The sequence below is a fragment of the Aquarana catesbeiana genome, linkage group LG05 (genome assembly GCF_042186555.1).
Source record: "Aquarana catesbeiana isolate 2022-GZ linkage group LG05, ASM4218655v1, whole genome shotgun sequence".
NCBI lineage: Eukaryota > Metazoa > Chordata > Amphibia > Anura > Ranidae > Aquarana > Aquarana catesbeiana.
In genome coordinates, this window is record NC_133328.1 from 10780638 (window position 1) to 10787962 (window position 7325).

Sequence of the window (7325 nt, forward strand, 5' to 3'; positions counted from 1 at the left end):
GGTAGCGAGACATCAGAAATTGGTCCAATAACATTACTTAACAGTGACTATATAATACTTGCAAAGTTGTTGGCAGATAGGATGAGGAGGGTGGTGGATAGTGTTATTGGAGAATGGCAGGTCTGTGCTGTGCCAGGGAAGAGGATTTCAGACAACTTAATTCTCCTGAGGGATCTAGTGTACTATGCCCAATGTAATTATATGCCTTTGGCTGTAGCAAGTATTGACCTGGAAAAAGCCTATGATCTTGTGGCTCACAGATACCTCTTTACTGTGATGAGACAGATGGGGGTGCCTGAGGACTTTGTAAGGTTGGTGGAGTGCATATATCAGGGGATCAGCAGTCAGGTTTTGGTTAATGGGAAGTTGTCTGGGGAGGTGGAGGTGAGGTCGGGGGTAAGGCAGGGGTGTCCCCTGTCGTCTTTTGCCTTTATTTGTGTGATTGAACCCCTTTTGAGACATCTAGCAGGGGGGACAAGTGCTTCAGAGGAGTGTTTGTGCCTGGCTGTAGAAACGAACCGGTGAAAGCCCTTTGTTATATGGACGACACCAATTTTTTGTGTAACACTGCAAGGGATGTGACAAGAGCAAAGCTCCAGCTGGGTATTTTTGGGGCAATGTCTGGATTAAGTGTTAACTGGGGCAAGAGTAGTGTTTGTGTCTTAAGTGGGACTTGTGATGTGTCGAAAAGTAAACTGAAGAATGTGCAGGGGGTGGAAGTGTTGGGAGTGCACTTTGAGAAGAGCCTGGTGAACCAAGTGAATGTTGCTAAGGGGGAGGAGAAGATTGAGAAGAAACTTGGTTTGTGGAAAACTAGGAGGCTATCCCTATCCAGTAAAACTTTGATTGTAAAATTTGTGATTCTCCCTGTGTTGCTGTACTTTTCTGTAATTTTCCTGCCAAACAAGAGGTGGGTACAGAAAATTACAAGAATGCTTTTTGTGTTCTTTTGGGGATCTAAAATGAAGAGGGTGTCAAGGGAGGTGGTGATGAAAAGTATACAGGTCGGAGGATATAATTTACCTAATGTTGGGTGTTTTTTTGAAGTTCAGTGGTGGATGGTACACCTTAAGACATTCTCTGAGGGAGGGAAAGCAGCAGTGTTGATGCGCTACTTGAAAGGGTGGCCTTTGTTGAAGTGGGGGTGGTGCAAGAAAGATCTGACTAGGCCAATGTCTATGCTATCACCTGTGTATTATTTGAAAATGAGGAGTTATTTTCAGGAGAATCAATTACAGGAGTTGGGGGAGGGGGCTCGCAAAAAGGAGTCCTTGTGGAAATGGTTGAAGAGAGGTGAACTGCCAAAGAATATCTTGGGGTTAAGTCCTAAGAAGGCGGAGGTCTGTTGGAAGAATTTGCAGATAAAATGCATAACTAATAGGCATAAGGAGGTTGTTTGGCTGTCTTTGCACAACTGTTTATCAACAATATCCTTTTTAAAAACAAGAGATTTAGTAAGACGGGAGGTGTGCCCCAGAGAAGGGTGTGGTGAGGCATGTGTTTTGGGAGTGCTTCTTTGCTAAAAAGTTCTGAAAGTTGCTGTGTGGTTTTGTGTAAAGGGTGGTGGAGGTGGAAGGTGTGTCTTATGAGTCAGTCCGGTGTTCTTGGTTTGGTGGGAGGTTATAAAGGAAACCAACGTAAAATGTTTGTTCTGTCTGCAGTGGTGAGGGAGGTGGTGTGGGAGACACGGTATGCCTTTGTGAAGAAAAAGATGGTGTTGTCTGAAAAAAATTATGTAGATTGGGTGATGGCAAAGATGTTCTATGTTTTAGCTGTAGAAAGGAGGAGTATGGGGGTGGAGGAGACGGATGTGTTGTGGAATTTTGGGAGGTGGCGGGAGGGAGAGGGGTAAGAATAAAAATTTGTGATGTACAGTATCTCACAAAAGTGAGTACACCCCTCACATTTTTGTAAATATTTTATTATATCTTTTCGTGTGATAACACTGAAGAAATTATACTTTGCTACAATGTAAAGTAGTGAGTGTACAGCTTGTATAACAGTGTACATTTGCTGTCCCCTCAAAACAACTCAACACACAGCCATTAATGTCTAAACCGCTGGCAACAAAAGTGAGTACACCTCTAAGTGAAAATGTCCAAACTGGGCCCAAAGTGTCAATATTTTGCGTGGCCACCATTATTTTCCCCACCATTATTTTCCAGCACTGCCTTAAAACTCTTGGGCATGGAGTTCACCAGAGCTTCACAGGTTGCCACTGGAGTCCTCTTCCACTTCTCCATCAAGAAGAGGAGAGAACAAGGGGGTGGGACTTTGAGTGAGGCACATGGTTGCAAGAGAGTAGATTGGTGGACATACTTGGATTTTATTGATTGCCATAAGGTACAAACAAACATATCAAGTTACACGTTACAATGATAAAATGGTAATACAGTACATATGGTCATAACTATCACATGATATAGCAAGCAATAGCTTTCCAGAGTTCACCAAAAACAAGATTTGGGTAAAACTGTAATACATAATAATGCTTGCAAGGCTTATGGCCTCATTGATCCTAAAAAGGGGTATAGAAGGTAAACTTGTTATTGTAATATTGGATGGAGACATGACATATGGCAGCTCTACGCGTTTCGTGGCTGGTGGGCCACTCCTCAGGAGCAAGCACATGATGTATCTATGAGTAAAAATATTGGCCTAGATAATATAATATGTGCAGACATGGACAATGGTGGGGTCAAAAACCCCCAAACCAAATACACGTTGACTCACTGTAGCTTGTGTGATGGTGGTGTAGTGCTGGGCACCGCAAACCATCCGAAAATACTCCTAACTGGAAGCCGCGGCGGGCATCTCGTCTGGGGCGCCCCACAGGCATCAACCAAGGCAGGCATGGGACCACAAGGCGGACCTAAGTGTGCAGTGAGAGTGATGGGTGAACCAAAGTATTGACTGCAAAGGAGGGAAGAGCATGGGGGAATGAGTGAAAAGAACCTTACTGAAGGAATGGAGTGAAGGGTGAGAGATGATAGCCAGAAGGCTGACCGAATGTATTGTGAAATAAGGTGAGGTTGAAAGAAACAGATTACCACCAGTGAGAGCGGGGAAGTGAGAGTGAAAACCAAAGGAGCAATAGTGAGGATTGCTGGTTACCTGTAGTGAGGAAGGACTAATGCCAAGAGAAGAGAGGGAATCCCAGGCTAACGTGCAGACCAGTGTGTGAGGGAGCTTTGAGTGCCAAAACCTGCCTGGGAGACGCCCATATAGGTGCCACCACGATGACGTCCATCGACGTCACACCGTGCAGCAAGATAGAGGGGGAAGGGGCAGGGCGGGCCAGACAGCCAATGCCTGGCCCACCGCCACCAAGGGTCCCAGGAGCATGGCTACCACACACATTGGCGTGACAGCGCCCAAAAAAGAGCCGCACGTCCAGCATGGGATGCGTGACGTTGACGTGCAGTGGCGACGCCCACGCCCCCCCCCAAGTGTCAGAGAGGCGGGGGTGGGGAGAAGCACTCCAGGCATGTAACAGCTCCTGGAAAAGGAGAACAACCCGGACGGCAGGTCAGCCCGGGCAAAGCTCACATCACCTTCATCAACGAACCATGGCCTAATCAAATTACAATATAAAAAGGTATATGAAAAGTAAATAAATATAAGGAAGTTGAATAACAAGGTTATTAATACTAAAAAGATAAATGGATCAAATAGGGCCACCATAAGGTCAAAAGTTGCAAGGGGGTAATAACGTTAATATATTAGAGGATGACCACGTGCTTCCATTCCTGTTACTGGTATTAAAGTGAAAATAATTTTTTAGGGACTTTAAGTGAAGACATGACCTGGTAAGGCCAATTATTCGATCCCTTGGGACTTTGAGTGAACTTATGACCCGGTAGGGTCATACATTTCCATCCCTGTCATGATCAAGAAGGGGAGAGAGCAAGGGGGTGGGACTTTGAGTGAGGCACGTGGTTGCAAGAGAGTAGATTGATGGACATACTTGGATTTTATTGATTGCCATAAGGTACAAACAAACATATCAAGTAGATACACGTTACAATGATAAAATGGTAATTCAGTACATATGGTCATAACATAAATATCACATGATATAGCAAGCAATAGCTTTCCAGAATTCACCAAAAACAAGATTTGGGTAAATCCGTAATACATAATAATGCCTGCAAGGCCTATGGCCTCATTGATCCTAAAAAGGGGTATAGAAGGTTAACTTGAAAATTATTGTAATATTAGACATGATATATGGCAGCTCTATGCATTTCGTGGCTGGTGGGCCACTCTTTAGGAGAAAGCACTGGCCTACCGGGTCTTAATTTCACTCAAAGTCCCAAGGGATGGAATAATTGGTCTTACCAGGTCATGTCTTCACTTAAAGTGCCTAAAAAATGATCTCCACTCCTTCATGACGACATCACGGAGCTGGTGGATGTTAGAGACCTTCTCCTCCTCCACCTTCCATTTCAGGATGCCCCACAGATGCTCAATAGGGTTTAGGTCTGGAGACATGCTTTGCCAGTCCTTCACCTTTACCCTCAGCTTCTTTAGCTAGGCAGTGGTTGTCTCGGAGGTGTGTTTGGGGTCGTTATCATGTTGGAATACTGCCCTGCTGCCCAGTCTCCAAAGTGAGTGGATCATGCTCTGCTTCAGTATGTCACAGTACATGTTGGCATTCATGGTTCCCTCAATGAACTGTAGCTCCCAAGTTCCGGCTGCACTCATGCAGTTCCAGACCATGACACTCCCACCACTATGCTTGACTGTAGGCAAGACTCCTCACCTGGTTGCTGCCACACAGGCTTGACACCATCTGAACCAAATAAGTTTATTTTGATCTCATCAGACCACAAGACATGGTTCGAATTATACATGTCCTTAGTGCTTGCCCATGTCCATGTGCTTGTCTTCAGCAAACTGTTTGCGGGCTTTCTTGTCATCTTTAGAAGAGGCTTCCTTCTGGGATGACAGCCATGCAGACCAATTTGATGCAGCGTGCGGCGTATGATCTGAGCACTGACAGGCTGACCCCACCCCTTCAACCTCTGCAGCAATGCTGTCAGCACTTATACGTGTCTATTTCCCAAAGACAACCTCTGGATATGAAGCAGAGCACATGACCTCAACTTCTTTGGTGGACCATGGCGAGGCCTGTTCTGAGTGGAACCTGTCCTGTTAAACCATTGTATGGTCTTGGCCATCATGCTGCAACTCAGTTTGAGGGTCTTGGCAACCTTCTTATAGCCTAGACCTTCTTTATGTAGAGCAACAATTCTTTTTTTCAGAGCCTCAGAGAGTTATTTGCCATGAGGTGCCATGTTGAATGTCCAGTGACCAGTATGAGAGAGTGAGAGCGATAACACCAAATTTAACACACCTGCTTCCCATTCACACCTGAGACCTTGTAACACTAACGAGTCACATGACGCCAGGGAGGGAAAATGGCTAATTGGGCCCAATTTGGACATTTTCACTTAGGGGTGTACTGACTTTTTGTTGCCAGCGGTTTAGACATTAATAGCTGTGTGTTGAGTTATTTTGAGGGAACAGCAAATTTACACTGTTATACAAGCTGTACACTCACTACTTTACATTGTAGCAAAGTGTCATTTCTTCAGTGTTGTCACATGAAAAGATAGAAGAAAATATTTACAAAAATGTGAGGGGTGTATTCACTTTTGTGAGATACTGTATACATTTTATCCATGATTTTACCTTTTTGTAAATATACGCTAGAATGATGCAAGGAACACGGCTCAGTTGTTGGTACAGTGTGGAGATATACTTGAGTCTGTGATTCAGTCTGAGTAAAGTATAAAAAAAAAAAAATTTTAATCTGTTCTTATCAGTTGCCAGAGGAGTCGCTGTGCTGTTCCCATTGGGGAGGGCTATGCAAATCCTTTGGCAAGATGGTATCTTATGGTCCGTTTCAGCAGGGGCCGAACCTGGCGCTCCTTGGAATTTTAGGAGGCTAGTACTCGGTCGTGTCTGAGCGGGCCAGAAGAGTACTCCTGGTGAGGATGGGTGCTGCGCTGGTCTGGCCGAAGGCTGGGCTATCCCGGACTTTTGGCTAGGATTGGTGTGGTTTCTGTTCCTGTCGGCGTCCGGTGGCGGAGCTGTCACCCTGACTGAGGGATCAGGGTGTTGCCCTGCAAATCCACTGGAATGATGGGGGCCTCGAAAGGCTAGTATCGGTGAAGGCTGTGTTTGACGTCCATGGCTCTCCCTGAGAAAACCTAAAAGGACTCACTATGTGGCAGGGATGGGGGCCGGGCCCAAAAAAAGAAGCCCGTGGTGCATGTGCCCCTGGAGTGGCAGTCCAGGGGTGCGGTAAACTCACAGTGAGTGAGGGTCACCTTGTGTTGTGGCACCAAGGTCACTGCACTTACCACACTTTTTTTCTTACCTGCCTCCTGGACCAGGCCTTTTGGCCTGGACCAGGGGAATTTTTGATTCCTGGCCAAAGGGCCGGCGATTGTATTACACAATGGTCATTTTTCACTCTCCTCTCCACTTCCTTCTCCCCCACTTTTTTTTTTATTTAAGACCCCTGTTAGTACACGGTTTTGCATGTGTGACTGGTAGGGTGTAGGTCCTCGGGCCTGCCTTGAAAGTCTTGGGAGGGGGTGGACTTGGCCTTCTGGCTTGGTTCGCCCCGTCTCCCTTCGGGGGAGCCCCACCTAGTACTTGGGGGGGGTCTGTTTCGGCAGACCCTCCAAAAAATGGGGTCTGTCTGGTTTCGGCCAGATGGAGCAAGTGTAAGTACCCCAGTCCCCGTCTGGAGCCTAACGCCCCGGGGGGATCAGGGCAAGGTCCTTCGATTTCGGAGGACTTATGTACACCCGTTGCACGTTTTTGTGTTGTACTCTTTATGTGTGTGAACTTATTTGGCACCAGGTGAAGTTTTTGAAGTGTGTTCACACAACACGGGCTTTCAGAAAAGAAGAAAATGGGGGAGATTGGAATCTGATTGATTGCTCTGGAAGATCCCCCCCCCGTCATGACCAGGTAATTTTTTGCAATACAGCACTGCGTTACTTTAACAGACAATTGCTCGCGACACTGTACATAAATAAAATGTATATCATCTTTTTCCCACAAATAGAGCTTTCTTTTGGTTGTATTTGATCACCTCTGCATTTTTTTATTAGTTGTGCTATAAACAAAAAAAAAAAAAAAACAATATTTTTTACTTTCTGGTATAAAACATACCCAATAAAAAAAATTGAATAAATCAAATGTCTTCATAAATGTAGGCCAACATGTATTCTGCTACAATAAGCGTATATTGATTGGTTTACACAAAAATTATATTGTCTACAAACTATGGGATATTGACTGAG